We start from the raw sequence: 20,590 nt of genomic DNA, 5'->3' as shown, positions 1-20,590 counted from the left end.
AGGGGGAGAGGGAGAAGCAGGCTCCCTGCCAAGTAGAGAGCCCGATATGGGGCTCCATCCCAGACCCTAAGACCACGACCTGAGTTGAAGGCAGAGGCCCAACCCACTGAGCCACCCAGGTGCCCCTGGTGGCTCCCATTAAATATGATAGTGGCTTTGCATCTAAGGTAGATCTACAGAATCGTGTCAAGGATTGAGAGTTTTTCTGAAGAACAGGTGTTCTTTTCAAGAGTTTTTTCAGCGTCAGTGGAGATGATCTTAGTTGGCTTTTTCCCTTGGATCTATTAAAATAAACCAAGTTAACAGAGTTCCTAAAATTGACTCACCTTTGCCTCTCTGGAATGAAGGCTCCTTGGCCTTGGTGTGTTATTTCTTTGATGTGCTGCTGGATTCTGTTTGATAATATTTTATATATGATTTCTGCATTTATATTGATACATGAACAGGCAAAGCTTTATAAGAGAACAAATTCCAGTGTATAGGAGGGAGGAGAAAATTTTAGTTGGAGGCCCCTTAGAGGGGATGAAGGGCACCTGGGTGACAGCTAACAGAGGCAACACTTAACATTTGCTCATCAAAGAAATTGATGAGAAGGTGGGGAGTTTCAAAGCAATAAGAAAAGTATTGAAGAGGAACTCTACCTATTTATCCAAGTTTCCTAAGATGTGTTTTCAAAAAGAGAACACTCCTATACCTCCTATATCTCCTATTCTATGTATGCTTTCTCTTCAAAGTTTTCAATGGTTAGAAGGAAAAAGCTGGCTAGAGTTCTAGATCTAGTCCTTCACTATTAGTTACTAATAAAGGAATAATCAGATGATAATTGAATCATTTCCTAAACATAGTGGCCATGGTAGAGAGTTCTCTAGTCTTTTGTGAAAAAATAAAAGAGGGTAACATGTCTACAGCTGGAGCACAAAAAAATTTGAAGAAATACCAGGATGACAAAAGACGAGGACTAAGTTGACAGAGGTCAAAATAATGCTACTAACTGCACTTAATTCTTTTTTTTTTTATGAGTACTTCTGTGTAAAATACTGCATCAGTGTTGATGCTCAATCCTGTCCTTCACCAAGGACACCAAGGAGGAAAAGAGAGCTCAGATCTTCTAAGGAGGACTCTGAGGGCTGCTCTGCTATCTCCCCAGGCAGTGTTCCTCAGTTGAGAGATGATGGAGTCACCAGCATCAGAATCTCCTGGGGTGTTTGCCAAAGTGTAGGTTCCCAGGTCCTACCTGGGATGATACCCTGAAATCTGAATTTTTATTTTATTTTATTATATTATTTTTTAAAGATTTTGTTTATTTATTTATTTGACAGGCAGAGATCACAAGTAGGCAGAGAGGCAGGCAGAGAGAGAGGAGGAAGCAGGCTCCCTGCTGAGCAGAGAGCCCAATGCGGGACTCGATCCCAGGGCCCCGAGATCATGACCCGAGCCGAAGGCAGCGGCTTAACCCACTGAGCCACCCAGGCGCCCCCTGAATTTTTCTTTTTTTTTTTTTTTTTTTTTTTTTTTTCCCCTGAATTTTTCTTAAAAGCTAGATGATTCTGATGCAGATAATCCTAGGACCTACCTCATTTTCTTTTCTTTTCTTTCTTTTTATTTATTTATTTGTCAGAGAGAAAGACAGAGAGAGAGAGAGAGCACAAACGGGGAGAGGCAGGCAGAGGGAGAAGCAGGCTCTCCGCTGAGCAAGGAGTCCAGTGTGGGACTCGATTCCAGGACCCCAGGATCATGACCTGAACTGAAGGCAGCCGCCCAACTGACTGAGCCACCCAGGTGTCTCAGGACCTCATTTTCAAAGTAGTTCATGAGAGATGGTTAATGTCTCCATTCTGTCTCATATAGAATCAAAGCGAAATGCTACATTTAAAGTATATCATGGCTTAGATCCAGGCTCTGCCTTCCAGAAGGATGTTTACATGAGACTATTATACACATATGCATACATACATGTACAGACTGTGATAATCCATTTCAGGATTTTTGTGCAGAGAAAACCAGACAAGTTGATATTACTGAAGCAAATTCATCTAAAAGTAGAAAACTGACCTTCCAGAATCCATAGGTTTCTGTGCATAAAATTCTTCAGTCAAATCCTAGATGTCAGGGCTTCTTTTCACACCTTCTAGTGGGTTGAATACCAAAGGGAGAAAGTTCCTGTGGGCGTCACCATGGGGCATCACAGGAAGACAGCTGTCTCTGGCTTCTAGTCAACAATCTGCAATGAAAAATGAATGTTTCAGTACTTCTGAATAGCCTGCTTAATAATTTGAAAAGCAGAACCCATCACTCTGATGTTCACTAAGCATTTTTGGCAAGTAATTTGGACACATTTATCTTCTCTGACATTGCCTAATGGAGCTATCTACTTCTCTGGTGTATGTTGAGAGTGACTGGCTAAAATATGTGCTTTCTACAGTCTGCAATTAGGTGTGTGTGTACTACAGATGGAAGCAGCCCACCTTGGGCATCCGGCCTAAGATGTTAAACTAACCAGTTCTCCAGTAGCTATTCACAAGGGTATTTGTTATTTTAACCTCTTAAGTAAGGTCTTAGATCTTTCAGGGCTGGTCTCTAGGAATCAAAAAAAGTTTTAATCCAAGACTGCAAAAATATATTCTGGTTTAAAAAAGTACTTCATTTTAAACTGAGTAGGAAACAAACATTAGAAGTTAATTAAAAAGAACACTATAAGTGCTTTGCCAATGTTTCGATTCCTGAACCTGGAGAAAGTGGTCACAGTAGAAAAGTATGACTTCTTAGGGCATTTATATAAAGAGCTTTAAAACGGGCGTAATAATCTCAGAAGAAGGAGAAGAAAAAGAAGGAAGAGGAAGAGATGGAGGAGGAGGAGGAGAAGGATGAGAATGATACCTAGTAGGATTTTTTGTCCATAATATCTTTTGACTAGAAATTAAGAAAAAAAGGGAGTGGGTGGGTAGAAGGCAGCTGGAAAATGGAAGAAACCAAGACCTATGCTTGGATTCATTTCATCAGTCCTCAAATTCATCCAAGAAATGGCATAAACTTGTAAAAGAAAAGGTGAAGCTGTGGGTTTTCATCGGTACAGTCAAGTATGTACAGGCTCCTTCTAACTACTTGAGGAGAGATAATTCTAGGAGACAGACTGCTTTTTACTGTAGGGGCATGTTCATACTCTGATTATAAACTTTGGCATGGCAAGGCTTCCCATACCTGTCTTAACCAATTCATACCTCCCAGTTCAACACTCAACGCCATCAATTTAATTTTTCATTCCAAGAAAGGTGATAAAATCAAATATCACTAAAATTGTTCTTCATATAAAAACTTAATTGCATTTTATCCCATTTCATAGAATCCTTGAGTAGCTATTGAAAATTGAATAACTAGAAGTTACAGATGGACATATATATTTCAATCATCTGCCATGGTAGGTGCAGCAAATAAATGTTCCTGATGCTTTGAGACTCTTGTCTTTCAAGATGGATTCCAAATGTAAATGCTACATGTTACAATTATTAGGGTTAGAAAATATTCAGAGGAGGCTATTCTCATTCAAGCACAGAAACAGGGTTTCTAGAGCAATCTTTAAAACTCTTGTTTTCGTTCTGCTATTTGAGTATTTATTTCTAGTACTTTGTGAAAATTACAAGAAAAAAAAGGAGGATTTCCATTTCTATTCCTACCCCAAAGCTCAGGCCACTGGCTGTACTTCCTCCTCCTGAGAGAATCAACTTTTGATACAGGGCCCTCAGTATCTGTTGAAGTGACTATGTGACAACATGGAAAATGAGTAGAATATAATAGTAAGTGTAGAAATCGAGGTTCAAAATTGGATTCATGCGGGGCGCCTGGGTGGCTCAGTGGGTTAAGCCGCTGCCTTCGGCTCAGGTCATGATCTCAGGGTCCTGGGATTGAGTCCCACATCGGGCTCTCTGCTCAGCAGGGAGCCTGCTTCCCTATCTCTTTCTCTCTCTGGCTGCCTCTCCGTCTACTTGTGATTTCTCTCTGTCAAATTAATAAATAAAATCTTAAAAAAAAAATTGGATTCATGCAATGGTGGCAATTATGTTGAAATTATACATACATACTTTAAAAAAATCCTTTAAAAAATAGTTCAAATGATCAATTTTGTTATGGATACTTTACCACAATAAAAAAAGATCTGATTAAGTGCACATCCTAACTCTCTCATCCTAGGCAGTACCTCCTGAGGTCCTGTCCCTTTCTTTTTCTTTTTTTTTTTTTAAGTATTTTATTTATTTATTTGACAGACAGAGATCACAAGTAGGCAGAGAGGCAGGCAGAGAGAGAAGGGGAAGGAGGCTCCCTGCTGAGCAGACAGCCTGATGTGGAGCTTGATCCCAGGACCCTGAGACTATGACCTGAGCTGAAGACAGAGGCTTAACCCTCTAAGCTACCCAGGTACCCCATCTTTTTTTATATAACCATTTCTCTTAGCCTTGTTTTTAATGAGATTGTTGCAACTAAATTGCCCCAATCTATCAATTTCACAACCTCTGACCACTTCAACTGTCAAATTCTTCGCTAATGGGCTTATCTTTTGAGTTACTAGTATTTACTAACTAGGTAACACATGGAGGACCCAGTACTTGGTGCTATGGACAATAAAGCAGAATATGGGCCCAGTGACTTTCAGCAATTTCCTGACAAGATAGGGCACAGGGGACACAGGACACCATCTCCAAAGGAAAATGACACTTGATATACCTCCTGGGAGTGGTACAGACCCAAAGTGCGTTAAGAATTCAAGTAGGAGAGGTAGAGTTGAAAAAGCTTTGGAGAATGGGTAGGATCTGATTAGATGTGGATGGGAGGCATTGAACTGATGGGGCAACTCATGAGTCAACTACTAACATGTGCATTTTTTCTCATCCTTAGCACCATTGACATTTTGTCCTATATTATTTTTGTTGTCAAGAGCTGTCCTGTACATTGTAGGAGGTTTAGCAGCACACCTGGCCTATCTACACTAGATTAGTAACTCCCTATCCTCCCCAGCTGGGACAGTTGGGGTGCTTGAATGGCTCAGTTGGTTAAACCACCTTACTCTTGATTTTGGCTCAGGTCATGATCTTAGGATCGTGAGATCAAGCCCTGTCATGGGTTCCAAGCTCAGTGAGGAGTCTGCTTGAGACTCTCTCCCTCTGCCCCTCCCCTCCAAATAAATCTTAAAAAAAAAAACACAAAAAAACAAAACAAAAACAAAACAAAACAAAACCTCCAAAAATTCACACGTCCCCACTTAGAGAAACATTGATATATGGAACTTGTCCCTGAGCCAAGAAAGACACCAGTTTGACCAGAGTAGTGTGTCCAGTCATGAGAATATCTTTCATCCAAGTTTTGCAATGTGGCACCTGACACATAATGGAGAGTTTGTAAGTCTTTTTGTTCATCCCCTGCCCACCTTTTCTTTAAGAGTTTATTTATCTACTTGAGAGAGAGAGAGAGAGAAAGAGCACAAGCACAGGGTGCGGGAAGGATAGAGAGAGAGGAGGAAGCAGGCTCCCCACTGAGCAGGGAGCCCAACATGGGGCTCCATCCCAGGACCCTGAGATCATGACCTGAGGTAAAGGCAGACGCTTAACGGAATGAGCCGCCCGTTGCCCCTTGTTCATTCCTTTGGAATGTTGCTGTAAAAAAGTGGATCTGAAACTTTTGGAAGAGTTTGGCTAGGGAAATCTCAGAAGTAGATGGACCATTTAGGAAATCTTTGTAATAATTTGAAAAAGAGATATAAAGGCTTGAACTAAGGTTGTGATTAGTGGAATAGAAAGGAGAGAGATGTAAGAATTTGTGTGAAGGAAGAATAAATAAAACTCAGGGACCGGGATAATACATCTGGTGAGCTGGGTAGAAGAAAGGTGGGGCCCTGGTCTTATTGAGACACAGGGAAATCAGTGTAGTCATAAGCAGAAGCCTCCAAGTAACTGAAGATTGAGTGTGAACAGTTATTATTTCAAATCATGAAAAGAATTTCTACAGTAAAGAGTCAAGCTGATGCGGAATTACCTTGCAGGTAAAGGAAGCAGGTAGATTTAGGCTTTCTTGAGTCTTCTCACAAAAAGAAAAGAGAAATGTAAGAAGAAGGGCAAGGAGGACAGAAAAGCAGTGCAAAATTGGTTTTCCTTTGTTGGTGGTGTTTTTGCTCGGTAATATCGGTTGGAGATGTAAAGATGAATAATCTCGGGCACCTGGATGGCTCAGTGGGTTAAAGCCTCAGCTCATGGGGACGCCCGGGTGGCTCAGTGGGTTAAGCAGCTGCCTTCGGCTCGGGTCATGATCCCAGCGTCCTGGGATCAAGTCCCACATCGGGCTCCTTGTTCAGCAGGGAGCCTGCTTCTCCCTCTGCCTCTGCTGCCATTCTGTCTGCCTGTGCTCGCTCTCTCCCCCCCTTCTCTCTGATAAATAAATAAAAATCTTAAAAAAAAAAAAAAGCCTCTGCTCATGATCCAGGATCCTGGGATGGAGCCCCACATCAGGCTCTCTGCTCAGCAGGGAGCCTGCTTCCTCCTCTCTCTGCCTGCCTCTCAGCCTACTTGTCATCTCTGTCTGCCAAATAAATAAATAAAATCTTTTTTTTTTTTTTAAAGATTTTATTTATTTATTTGACAGACCAAGATCACAAGTAGGCAGAGAGGCAGGCAGAGAGAGAGAGAGAGAGCGGAGGAAGCAGGCTCCCTGCCGAGCAGAGAGCCCGATGCGGGGCTCGATCCCAGGACCCTAGGATCATGACCTGAGCCGAAGGCAGAGGCTTTAACCCACTGAGCCACTCAGGTGCCCCAATAAATAAAATCTTTAAAAAAAATAAAAAAAAAGATGAATAATCTCTGATTTGGGATACTAAAATTCACATTTGAAGCTCAGCATGTCTCTTTAAAAGTGAAAAAAGAATAAAAGAAGAACTTTGTGCTTTTTAATATTCTAAACCATTTCCCCATTCTCACAGAGGAAGTAACGACAAAGCAAGGGCAAAATTTCAGCATGAGGGCCTCCCCCTGGCTCACAGCCTTGGACGTTGCTAAGCTGGTGAGCGTCCTATTGTCATTGGAGAAAGCCAGCTGCATCGCTAGATAGAGTGAGCCTGTCTCTGCAACTCCAAGACTGTAATTATGCTAAAATGGGATCTTGCAGCAGTGAATATAAAGAGAAGCCTTGGAATAGCTCTTCTCCACTAAACAACTTTATGGTTGAAAGGAAGCAATTACTGAGAACAAGATGAGACTAAGTAAAAACAGCATAGCTTTCCAACTTTTCCAACTTGGGTATTGACAGCATTGTGCTGACCTCAAACAGTCTTTGCTTTTTTTTCTCCCTGAAGCCATCATAATTCCCATTTTCTAGCCTGATTTTTAGGTTAAGTGGAAATAATTTTAAAAAATTAACCACCCCCCACTCGGTTTAGAGCAACTTTCTAGATCAGCTTAAATCCCATCAGGAATTCTACCGAAGTCTTTAGGTTCAGTTATCCTTCCCATGAGGACTTGGAGAGCCACTGGCTAGCCCAGGAAGTTCTTTACTACTTGCTGTAGCAGCTCTACCTTCCGAAACAACCACTATCCAGCCCAGCCGGGAGCAGAGTTGTTGGGGATAAAACAGGTGAAGAAAGCAGACTGGGTGGGGGGTTCCTTTCTTTTCCTTCTCTTGGGGTAGAAGGTGGAAAAAATAGGGAATTGGAAATAGAATAAGATTCTGTCTGAAGATGGAAACTGCAAATTAGTACCATCTACCCCCGTAGGTCCAGTACCTCCTCATTCTGCCTCTGATGCCTGCAATGAAAAATGTCCACCTTGAACTCTCCACCCCTAGGGTACATCGTCAGGCTAAGAGGAAGCAAGGTGGTGTTTGAGAACAAGTCCACTCAGGCCAGGTCCACATAGGTTTATGGTCCATATATACAATGGAGTATTATGCCTCCATCAGAAAGGATGAATACCCAACTTTTATATCAGTATCAACATGGGTGGGGCTGGAAGAGATTATGCTGAGTGAAATAAGTCAAGCAGAGAGAGTCAACAATCATATGGTTTCACTTACTTGTGGAGCATAAGGAATAACATGAAGGACATTGGGAGATGGAAAGGAGAAGTGAGTTGGGGGAAATCGGAGAGGGAGACAAACCATGAGAGACTGTGGACTCTGAGAAACAAACAGGGTTTTGGAGGAGAGGTGGGTGGGGAGTTAAGTGAGCCTGGTGGTGGGTATTATGGAAAAAAAAAAAAAAAAGATGACTAGCTTTCTAAATCGTTCTAGAACCCAAAAGATCAACTTTTATCGAAATTACATTGCTGGCCCTGCTCAATGAGATCTATCATTTTTAAAAAAAGATTTTATTTATTTGACAGGCAGAGATCACAAGTAGGCAGAGAGAGAGAGAGAGAGGAGGAGGCAGGCTCCCCGCCGAGCAGAGAGCCTGACTCAGGGCTTGATCCCAGGACCCTGAGATCATTACCCGAGCTGAAGGCAGAGGCCCCAACCCACTGAGCCACCCAGGCGCCCCGAGATTTATCATTCTTATGGAGGTCTTAGCCAAAGCATAAGAAAATAGAAAGAAAAAGGATGAGAAGTATCGAGAAGAGACAAAAGTGTCATGATCTCTAAATGATATGATTGCCTTTCTAGAAATGTTAAGGGACTCAAAGGAAAAGCGATTAGGTCTAATAAGAGGTAGGAGTAACTGTAAGCATACCAAATCAGTAGGTTTCTTACAAAATCAGCAATAATCAATAAAATATAAAATTAAATGAGAAGAATTCTTTAAATAAGTCAACATATATCCATCCATTCTAATTTATACAGCCATTCCCAAGATGAAGTGAGTTTCTATAAGAGGACACGAAAAGATAACTGTGGTGTCTGGAAGCAGGAAACAGCAAGATCCAAAACAGCACGTATCTCTTGCATGAAAGTATAATCCAAAAGAATCCAATCCAGTCCTTTAAGGTGGTTTTCTTGGGGGTGGGGGAGTGGCTGATTTTCTCTTTCTGTGTTCTATATTTCTCTTAATATTTTTACATGATGGGGCACCTGGGTGGCGCAGTGGGTTAAGCCTTTGCCTTTGGCTCCGGTCGTTATCTCAGGGTCCTCGGATAGAGCCCCACATCGGGCTCTCTGCTCAGCGGGGAGCCTGCTTCCCCCACCCCTTCTCTCTGCCTGCCTGTGATCTCTGCCTGTCAAATAAGTGAACAAAATCTTTAAAATTAAAAGAAATATATTTTTACATTATAATTATGCCTTACTTTTGAAATCCAGAAAAAGCAACAAAGATTTAAAATTTAAGAAAAAAGAATCTTCCTGAGCTCTCCATTTGTTAGAGCTGGAAAGCACTTAGGGTTCATCTGTTAGCCAAACACAGAAAACACTTAAAAGCTCATCTCCTTAAAATTAAAATTGAAAATGAACAGCTCCCAAAATGGAATCAAAAGTTCTAGGGTTCAGTTCATAAGTGAGAGTAGTTGTATTGATATTGTTAAATCAGAACATATTTTGGCATAGGAGAATTTCTCATTTCCCCTGGTGTTACAATCAACTTAAAAAAAAAAAAAAAGATTTTATTTATTTATTTACTTGATATAGTGAGATCACAAGTAGGCAGAGAGGCAGGCAGAGAAAGAGGGGAAAGCAGGCTCCCCACTGAGCAGAGAGCCCAATGTGGGGTTCGATCCCAGGACCGAGATCATGACCTAAACCGAAGGCACAGGCCTAAGTCACTGAGTAACCCAGGTGCCCCACAATCAACGTTATAAAACATTGTGTTTTCTTCTAATTATGTCAGTAATTCATGTTTATTCTGGAAATTTAGAAATTACCAAAAAATATAAAGAAATATATATAGATTATAAAAATAATCTATAATCATGTTTTTCAGAGATAATAAAGATTAACGTATATATACTTTAAAGTAGGTACATGCTCAGCATTGGCCTTGAACTCACGACCCTGAAATTAAGAAGTTTCATGTTCCAGGACTGAGCCAGGCAGGTGCTCCATAAAGGTTAGTATTTTTGTATATATATCTCCCTCATATTTTGTATATATATATATATATATATATATATCTTACTCTTTTTATCGATGCATTGGTGTATTTTTACAACGGGATCACAGCTATATTCCTCTGACAACACATGGTGAAAACTGTTCTGTGCCATTCTTTGAAATATCATTGAGCGTTTCCTGTACTTCCTACGTTTTGTCATGAATAATACTATCATGAATATATTGTTATAAAATTTTTGAGTAGGGGCACCTGGGTGACTCAGTGGGTTAAAGCCTCTGCCTTCGGCTCAGGTCATGATCCCAGGGTCCTGGGATTGAGCCCCACATCGGGCCCCACATCGGGCTCTCTGCTCACCAGGGAGCCTGCTTCCTCCTCTCTCTCTGCCTGCCTCTCTGCCTACTTGTGATCTTTCTCTCTGTGTCAAATAAATAAATAAAATCTTTAAAAATAAATAAATAAAATTTTTGAGTAAAAAAAAACAAGCTCCATGAGCACAGGGACTTTTTCTGTGTTATTTATAGATTGATAGCTGTGTCCCCAATGCACAGAATAGAGCCTGATTCTTAGTAGGGACACAGGAAGCATTAATGAATGAATTTCATTTGCTCAGGCCAGTAGGGCTCAAGCTTTAATGTATATAAGAATTATCAGGAGACTTTGTTATAGCGAAATACCTAGGTTTCAGTCTGAATCCAAGATATCGATTCAAATATCTTTGGAAGGGCCCATGTGATTCTGATAGTGGGACCAAGCTTTGGGAAACACTGCCTTGGGCTAAATACACAGAAGCAGAATTACTGGATCAAAAGCATAGATATTTTTAAAGCCTCTGGTTTATATTGTTAATTTACCTTCCTGGAAGGTTTTACCAACTTACCAATTCACAGCTTTCAAGAATCCTCCTCCCTGCTTTGTAATATATAAAACTATCTATTTGCTGCCTTTTGTCAGCACTGTGTATTTTCAGGTTAAAAACTCATCAGTGGGGCACCTGGGTGGCTCAGTTGTTAAGCGTCTGCCTTCAGCTCAGGTCATGGTCCCAGGGTCCTGGGATCGAGTCCTCTATCGGGCTCCCTGCTCAGTGGGGAGTCTGCTTCTCCCTCTCCTACTCCCCCTGCTTGTGTTCCCTCTCATGCTGTCAAATAAATAAAATCTTAAAGAAAAAAAAATAAAAACTCATTACCGATTTGATAGAGATGAGGAAAAAATTGTTTCTTCCTAAAAACATAAAAAGTCATAAGAAAAAATGTATACAAAATGAAATACTCTTGTACACCTCTTGGCATATTTGTCTGCAGTCTTTGCTTCTTTAAGGAAAAAAACCATTATTGTTTTCATAAAAATGGCACATGCTTATTATAAAGAATGTGTACAGGTGCAGAAAAGGAGAGTATAAGGGTTTAAAACACCTTAGGTTGCACCATCTAGAGATCTTTAGACCTAACGTTAGGAAAGCATGATTTTAGACACCTTTCTCTGGTGTCTATACATAGTTGAACAAGAGATGGATGGTAGCTGGCTGGTTGTCTGGATGGGGAGCAAGAGAAAAATATCTTTATAAAAATGAAATCATACTATAGATAATGATGAGTATGTTCTCTTTGACACTATTTGGGTTCTACTCACCCTTCCGGGATTGGGCTAGAGCCTGTACTTCTCATGCGGGTGTTTATTCTACTCTCTTCAGTGGCTCAGGGCTTGTAGGCTGGGTTTCCACAGAAGCTCAGAGCAAGGCAAGTAATGAGGAAAAGTGGTTTCTTTGGGAAGTGATCCCAGAAAGCACTGGTAGGGGAGTGGAAAAGTGAGGAAGGGAAGGAAGCCTGTAGAGGGAGGAAGAACAGCGAGGGCATGCTATGGAGTAGGGCACTTGTGTGGCCAGCGTGAGCTTGATCCCACCAGAGAACTCTTGTAGACCCTACAGAACAGATGTTAGAGTGAGCATCATGAGGAGTGGAGGGGTGGGATAAATATCCCACCTGTTGTCCAGTGACTGGTAGAGTTTTGCTAGGAGGAGGCATCAATGCTCCAGTACTTCCTGCCTGCCCTACAGGAGGCTAAGTGAGCCTTGCTGGTCAGAAAAGTCCCCAGAGAGTTGGAGATGCTTGGAATTGGAAGCCTGAAAAGCAAACAGAGTAATTGTGAATGTTGATGGGGGTGTGAGTGCAGCCCCAAGGTACCCTTGGGTTTGGGTTGTTTCCCCAATTCAGCCTGGAACCCTGGAGTCTTTCACACTTTCCAGAGAGAGTCTATTATGTTGCTTTTTTCTCTATTCTGCCTCTTTCTCTATCCACATCCATCCCTATTATTCTTCATTCAGAAGATGAAGGAGAGATACATACATTTGTACAGACCTGGCTCCAGATTTGGGAGTACTGGTGAGAACTCTCAGGGTTTTGTTGATGGCCTTCTCTAGTTTCTGGGGGTGGCAATGATGTTGGGGGCTGGGCTTTCTTGTGTATCTAACTTTTCTGCTGTTCTAGAAGATGGTACCCTTCCCTCAACCCCCACACCGCCAACTCCTTGTGGTTTTAAAAAAAAGCTTATTGTACTGTGGTTTGAAAATATATCCACAAAATCTTTGACATCCTCTTCCTAAAAGGTAGAAGCAAATTCCCCTCACTTTGAGTGTGACCTGGACTCAGTGATTGTCTTCTAACAAATACAATATGGTGGGTGAAGATATTTGTCTAGGTTGTGAAAGGCATCCTATTTTTCTTCTTGCTCTCTCTCTTAAATCATTTACTCTCAAGGAAGCCAAGCTCTTCATCATGAGAAGACTGAGTAGCTTGATAGAGAGATCCGCTTGATGATTCTGCAAACAGCCAAAGTGTCTAATGAGCAAGTTTGGAAGAGGATCCTCCAGGCCCAGAGAAAGCCCTGAGCCAGACTACCCAAGTAAACTGCTCTCAGGTTCTTGATTCAGAAAAACCATGGACATCAATGTTGTTTTAAATCACCGAGTTTTGCGGTAACTTGTTAAGCACAGTAGACAACAATACAGTAGCATTAGTGTTTTCCACTTCCTAATTTAGTCCTTTTTTGGTAAATTTGGGGATGGCTTTTATGCTATTTTTGTTCTCCTTTTTAAATATGATCCCAGGAAGCACTGGTAGGGGAGTGGAAAAAGTTTTAATTTACCATGTAATTTACCATTACCAAATTTACCAAATTTGATATTTTCTTGTCTTAAACATGGCCTAAGATGTAAAATTTTGCTCTTTACTCCTTTCTATTATGTATAAGCCCTGGGGGACCTAGGGCATCATCTGTCATAATTTCTTGGACGACAGTGAAGAGTAATTTGTTCAGAAATGTCCTTTCCCTTCACATTTTATCTATAAAGAGAACAATGTAGAGAGGTTAATGCTTTGAATTGATAGAGGTACTTTAACAAGTTCCAGACAAAAGAAGCCTTTGAGGCTGTCTTGAGGAACCCCTTTGTTGTTTTTCACGTGCTTCTAAAATTTTCTCGGATTCTCTGGATTGTCAAATCCCATAGTCACCCACACCACCGTCTGTCTTTCCTTCTGGTTCTAGCTGATTCTTCTGTATCATCAGGGTTATAGTTTCAACTTTCTCTGTTTGAAATCTATCAGGAAAGCTTTTTCTCCTATAAAGTTTACATCGGCATTTCATTTTTAGGAATGCCACATGAAGGACATAGAGCAAAGGACAGAGTCAGACGACCAGGGAGATGACTCCATGAAGCTTAAGTAGCATCTCTTAAGCCAGAAACTAAATAAAGCAGATATTTCACTTGAAGTAACTCTTGCAACTCAGCTTTTACAACAACTTAATCCCTTTAAAATAGAACTCTTCCATTTTGAAGCACAAGAATTAGAGAACAGGCTCTCAAGTTATACTTGACGACTTGAAAAAAAATCGCCAGTAGAAACACAAAATTAAAAATGTGGAAAGCAAAATTGTGCATATTCAATGATAAGAAACATGTTTTTTAAAAAAAAGTATTTGTGTGTGTGGGTAAAGATTGGGAGAACTAAAGGAATGTAAATAGTTATTTCATTCAGGCCTGACATGATAGGTGTATTTTTTGAAACTATAAAATCAAAGAAAGAAATGGAACTATGTATGCCTGAGTGGATTTCTGTAAACATACCAGGCTGCAGAATTTTTAAAAGCAAATTGGGCCAGGGATATGAAGGAGAGAGAAAGAGAGACTGTTCTTTGATTCTGGCTGAAGCAGGCTTCTGAGTTAAGACTTCCCTTGTGCTGGTGAAGAAATACTCCCTCCCCTTCTTTCGCTTTTCTGCTTGGTCCCATTTTGCTGGTAGTCTGCTTTACTTCTCTCTTGATAGAAAAATCTTCAAATTAATTTATGGTGGAGTGTTTTGCCTAAACAAAAATCATGATAATAAAACTTCCCCAAAATGAACTGTGGTCAGCCTCAATTTTAAAATCAGACTGACCAGATGCTGAGCTTGCTGTCACTTTGGCTCCTAAGAAATGAAGCCCTCCCTCTGTCTCCTGCACTTGTGGCTCTTGTGAGTGTGGAAATGACCTAAGGGAAACCAGCAAAGGAGCCTGTGGAGCAGTCTTATGACTGGAAAAAATCAGTAGGCCTGCTTTATTGGGTCTCTCTATAAAACTCTGATCTGTTACGCCCCACTCATTAAATAACATAACAAGCACTACAGGTGAGATGACAGATGTGCATGTGGGTAACTTTAAAACCGTGACTATCTCCAGGAGGAACTACATTTGGAGAAGGGCCAGTTGCAGGGCAATGTCAAACTGTTTCCATCTGCCCAGGGAACTGTTGGACACTGATTGCTTATGCCAGCTCTCAGCATGGGGGTCAACAAGGCCTTTCTCCTTCATCGGCAGACAGGGGATGGGAGTGCATGTCAGGCCAGACACAGTAGATGTCTATACAGAGGACTCCAGCCCTGACCTTGGTGTCTGAGTAGAGGTGACTACAGAAAACCAGGTTTTTTTGTTTGTTTGTTGCTTGTTTTTCATTTCTTAGTTATATATTTTTTATCAGTCTATCTCTTGCCTCCAGAATGCAAGCTCTGTGAGGGTAAGGGATGCTGTCTGTTTTGTTCATTGCTTTTTCCCCAGCATGAATGTCCTGTAAAATGGTTTGGTGAACGTGTCACAGAACACCAGGGAAAGGGGGGACCCGAGATCTGGATTGAAAAAATTGGATGATGTTTTTCCAAAGACTGCCAGAGCCTTGAGTCTGGAATCATCATTGAGAGAAGCTAATTACATAGCTAAGGATCTTATTAAAATGCAGGTTCTGATTCAGAAGGTCCTGGGTGGGACCTGAGATTCTGCATTCCTAATAAGCTTCCAGATGACATTAGTGCTGCTGGTCCAGGGACCACACTTTGAGTAACAAGGTTCTAAACTCAGATCTGTTACCAGTCTCAGTGGAACTCAGATCTGTTACCAGTCTCAGTGGAAACCTGCCTGAAACAGTCCGGGTACACTGCAATGTGAGTGAGACAAGAGTGAAGGTCTGGGCAGGGGGAAGTCAGGATAGGTCTGCAATGGCAGGCTCGGGGAGTGGCTGGAGTAGTCTTGGTTGTAGCATTGCTAACCTTCTGGCTTGGCGTCTTTGGGAGACGTGAGGCCTTTTGTCTGTGGTTCAGTGTCAGGTTCCATTTCATCCTGTGACCTGACCTCCTTCTACAAGGGTCAAAATCTCCATCTTTAGAAATGCAAGTATTTTCGTATCGAAATTTCTGGAACCCAACTAAACCGAAACCTAAATCCCTTGTCTTCCAATCTTCATTTTTTTTTTTTTCCATTTCATTCTTACAAGTATGAATATCTGTGTTTTATGATTTGTGTCTTTCTCTGATCTTCATTCCAGGTTTTAATGACTCTTACTCCGTTAGCACTGGATACTTTATTTCTTATCTCAAATGTCTCCCTACCCAGGGCCTGTGAACATATGATCTATCCCCTCTGGAAACTTCTCCACAGATTCCACAGTGGGAATCATACTCTTGCCACTTCCAAGCCAAACTTCACCTCTGCCGTCCCATAATGTGGAGGAGACTGGCTGCTTTTCCTGTCAACCTCAAAAGGTGAGGGAGTCGAGGGCAAGGCCTTGGTGGGTGGGCTTTATTTTCTTTATTCTTTAAAAATTTCCCGAAATGGGGGCGCCTGGGTGGCTCAGTGGGTTAAGCCTCTGCCTTCAGCTCAGGTCATGATCTCAGGGTCCTGGGATGGAGCCCCGCATGAGGCTCTCTGCTCAGCGGGAGCCTGCTTCCCCCTCTCTCTCTCTGCCTGCTTGTGATCTCTGCCAAATAAAAAAATAAAATCTTTAAAAAAAAATTTCCCCAAATGTTAAAGAATTAAGTATTTATTACTTCTGTTTACAATGTTAAAAAAATGGGTATTTATCACAAATACCCTTGGTGTCCTTTCATAAACCATTATGGATCGTTTTTTTTTTAAAGGTTTTATTTATTTATTTGACAGAGAGATTACAAGTAGGCAGAGAGGCAGGCAGAGAGAGAGAGGAGGAAGCAGGCTCGCTGCTGAGCAGAGAGCCCGATGCGGGACTCGATCCCAGGACCCTGAGATCATGACCTGAGCCAAGGCAGCAGCTTAACCCACTGAGCCACCCAGGCACCCATGGATCTTTTTTTTTTTTTTTCAAGATTATTTATTTATTTATTTATTTGAGAGACAGAGTGAGAGAGAGAGAGAGAGACTACGAGCTAGGAGGGAAGGAGAGTGAGAAGCAGAATCCCCTGCTGAGCAGATCTCCGTCCCAGGATCCCGGGATCATGACCTGAGCCGAAGGCAGACATTTAACCACCTGAGCCCCCCAGGGACCCCCATAAGCCACTGTGGATCTATTGTTTTATCCAAATCTTTTTTGAATTTATATATTTTACCTTTTCATTGTATGAGTTAAAGAGCTTTGTAAAGAGGGACGCTTGGGTGGCTCAGTTGGTTAAGCAGCTGCCTTCTGCTCAGGTCATGATCCCAGCATCCTGGGATCAAGTCCCACATCGGGCTCCTTGCTTGGCGGGGAGCCTGCTTCTCCCTGTGCCTCCATCTGCCAGTGCTCTCTCTTCTCTCTCTCTCTGACAAGTAAATAAACAAAATCTTAAAAAAAAAAAAAAAAAGAGCTTTGTAAAGAAACACACACACACACACACACATAAGTTAACTACCTATGATAAAGTCTTTGATTAAGCACCAATTTCTAAGTTGATCATTTTAGAGAACCGTGTATGCTATGCTTCTTTAGTCAAACACTGAATGTTAGTTATAACGCTCATAAAATTGGCAAACAAACATAAAACATCTACATTCTCTTCTGTTTTAAGTTTTGGTTCTCAGTGTAAGTGGTGAAATGAATTACAGGACAGAGACTGATACCCATTTGGTGAATGCTCACTGGGTGAACCCATAGGAGAGGCTGTTTGACCTTCCCGGAGTCAGTGAGACCCAGGTTAGTGTCCTCACTTAACATTTCCTATGTCCCCTTAAGCACAAGTTCCATCATTCTGAGCCATGTTTTTCTCACCTGCAAATGGTCCATAACAGCAGTACCTACCTCAGATTAATCGTATGATTATTATGAGGATTAGGTAATACAATAGACAAAATCCAGTGGAGAGGAAACTTTGCAAGAGGAGCACAGTGATCCAGTTTCTTCAACAAATAAATGGAGAGAAAAGTAAAGAAAGATGTTTGGCTTTGGGGGAGAGAAAGAAGCTGAAGGGTGAGAGGTAGCATACAGGTTCTGGCAATGAAAATGTTAGCTATTATAATGTGTCTTCCAAATTGAACTATACAGCAGTTTTCTAAAATCCAGCAAATATTTATGGCACCCTATTAAGTGCCCTTCTACTAGGTCTACGTGGTCATTCAGGGGTTACACAGAAGGATGGTGATAGACCTCACTCTTGGTCCTGGCTTTGATGATTATTAGATGTGATATCTGGGGCAAATAATTTTTCCATTTCTCTATCTCCACAGCTATAAAGTCTGGATGAAAATAATGACACCTGTCGCATAGGCTGTTACAAAGATTCGTGACACCTGATATGTAAAGTGTTGAGCGCCACACCTACCACTCTATATGTTTTCAGTAAATAGTGCCGGCCTTTATTGTCACCACCATAGTAAACATTTTTCCTGCTCTCAATAAGCTTATGCTCCAACTGGGGAGATAAGACACATCGAGAGAGAACCATAACCTAAGGCCCAAGGTGAGGAATATTGCCAGAGCCAGAAAAGTGCTGTTGGAGCACAAGGGGGAGAACCAACCACGGGAAACGACTGCATTTCCATTAAGATGGAAGGGACTCCTGATCTTCCTCAATAGTCTCATTCACATTTGCTTTCAGAGCAAGAGGCTGAAGAGAATGGATATGAAGTCAGGAGGTTTGTGTCTGGAGCACGGACATGTCTTGAAGGGTCTGCCCTCAGACTATAGGAGCTGCATTCTCTGGGTGCCAAGTCCTCTCTTCAGAGAGCCACAGGGGAATCTGCTGGGGGTATAAACTCTATATCCCCCCAGATGGTACTTTTCATGTCAGTACTTCCAAGTTACTGCCACACAGCAGCCAGGAGGGGAGGAGAGCCCTGCCCGAGGTGAAGGAGGAGGGAAATAAGGGGAAATAAAGCTCACCTCAGCACCAAGAGCTCTGGCATTTGGGAAATGGTGGATCCCTACACAGAGCGGCCAGTGGACCTGGTGGGGAATAGAGGCTTGAAGCCACATTAGGAAGTTCTCTGTCTTCCCATCCTCCTTGTTCCTGTGTTATCTTTCTCAGGCGGCCCAAGGTCCCGTGCACAGTGCTCTGAACCCTAGGGCTGAGATGGAGTGAGGTGAGGCAAGGAGCTCTGGACTTGGGTCAAGAGTTCGGGTTGAGTCCTGGCTGCACTATTTGTCGGATGGCCTTGGATAAGTTGCACAACCGCACTGGCTTGCAATTTGCTCAACCATAATACAGGTTTAGTAAGACCTGCCCGAGTACCTTATGAGAGTATTGGGAAGACTGACGGAGTTAATGTGTATGAAACATGAGTTATTATGTATCCGGAGTTAATGTGTATGAAACATGAGTTATTATGTATCAATGACTTTGTTCCCTTTGCCCTTGACTTTGGCTATGTCTTGAGCCTCCTGGAATGAACAAATTACTCAAGTAAGTATTTCTACTACTAGTCTTGACCAGGACATATAAACAGCAGGTTTCTTTCTGTAAAGGTCATTTACATTTGGTATGTTTAAAAATTTTTTTTTCATTTATTTCTTCCCTCAGGGAAATTTCTGTTCTCCGCATGATAGAATACTTACTCATCTTTTTGTAATTCAACATAAATACTGTAATCACTTCAAACGCACTGGTAGGAAAAGCAGGTTTCTTCAAGACTCCATCATTTATTATTGAGGGTAAAAGATGACCTTGTCTGAAATACAGAATATAATCATTTCCGGTTCTGAAAAAACTGTTCTTTAACAGTCCATGCCTCTCCTTTGCATGTTTCTTTTAAAAGAACTGCCAGCTCTAGTGAGAAAGATGCCACAAAAATAGAAATGCCAATCTTTAAAGATCTCAAGGCACCTTCAAAATGATAAATAATTAATTTTCACAGCATCCCTGATATGATTTATCTTATTTTAGAGATGAGCAAGGGGAGCCAACAGAAATTAAGGGATCTGCCCAAGGTTATAAGCAGCCAAAACTGGATTAGAAGCCAGGATGGAACTTCTAACACAAAGGTTCTCAGTTCAGTACGTTTACTGAGCATAAACTATGTCCTAGGTGCTATGTGACCTCATCATTTAGGAGCTCATGATATGGTGGGGAACACATACACGCACACACACCCTTAATATAAAGCAAACAAACAGCAATGAATACTATGATTAGATTCAAAATATAAAAATGAGGAGAGGAGAGATTATGACTCAGATTCAGACTCAGATTTCCAGAGGGGAAATCTGGAAATATTTTTTGTAGATGAGCTGAGGCTTGGAGAATGGGTTGGACATTGAGACAAGGACACAGAATGGGGAAACAAAAGGACATCACTGCAGGCAAACTATTCTGATTTGAGTCAATAACCAGGGTTTGGAAGGTAGAGGAGATGCTCTTAAAAATAGCAAATAGAACTGGGGTGTGTGCAGAGTAGGGATCAGCTTGCCAAAGACTTTGAATTAGAAATTGAGGCTGGATTTTGTTGACCATGATGAGTCATCAGTGGCTTTTGGGTAGGGAAAATATAAGATATCAGTACTTTTTTTGTTGTTGTTTTAAAGATTTTATTTATTTATTTATTTATTTATTTATTTATTTAACAGAGAGAAAGAGATCACAAGTAGGTAGAGAGGCAGGCAGAGAGAGAGGGAGGCAGGCTCCCAGAATCCTGGGATCATGACCTGAGCTGAAGACAGAGGCTTTAATCGACTGAGCCACCCAGGTGCCCCAAGATATCAGTTCTAATAGGAAGGTTACTATGGCACTAATACGTAGGATAAATTAGAAGGAGAGAGAGCAGGCAGGGGACAGGTAATTTATTAGTTTCCAATCATTTGAATTTTCCTGGGGTCAGTCTGTGTATCCCTGTTGAATTGTT

The 20,590-nt window shown here is 41.5% G+C and overlaps 1 long non-coding RNA gene across 1 annotated transcript in view; it reads right to left on the bottom strand.

Annotated features, from left to right (window-relative positions):
* Positions 1-2,052: 2,052 nt before the first annotated feature.
* Positions 2,053-20,590, bottom strand: part of LOC309861148 — a 150,434-nt gene continuing 131,896 nt past the window's right edge. The window contains exon 3 of the long non-coding RNA XR_014309781.1: positions 2,053-2,221. This is a non-coding gene — a long non-coding RNA (uncharacterized lncRNA). The remainder of the gene's footprint in view (positions 2,222-20,590) is intronic.

This window comes from Mustela nivalis (assembly GCF_964662115.1).
Source record: "Mustela nivalis genome assembly, chromosome: 3".
Taxonomy (NCBI): Eukaryota; Metazoa; Chordata; class Mammalia; order Carnivora; family Mustelidae; genus Mustela; species Mustela nivalis.
The sequence above is the reverse complement of the archived record's forward strand: the minus strand, read 5'-3'. Positions and strand labels throughout refer to the sequence as shown.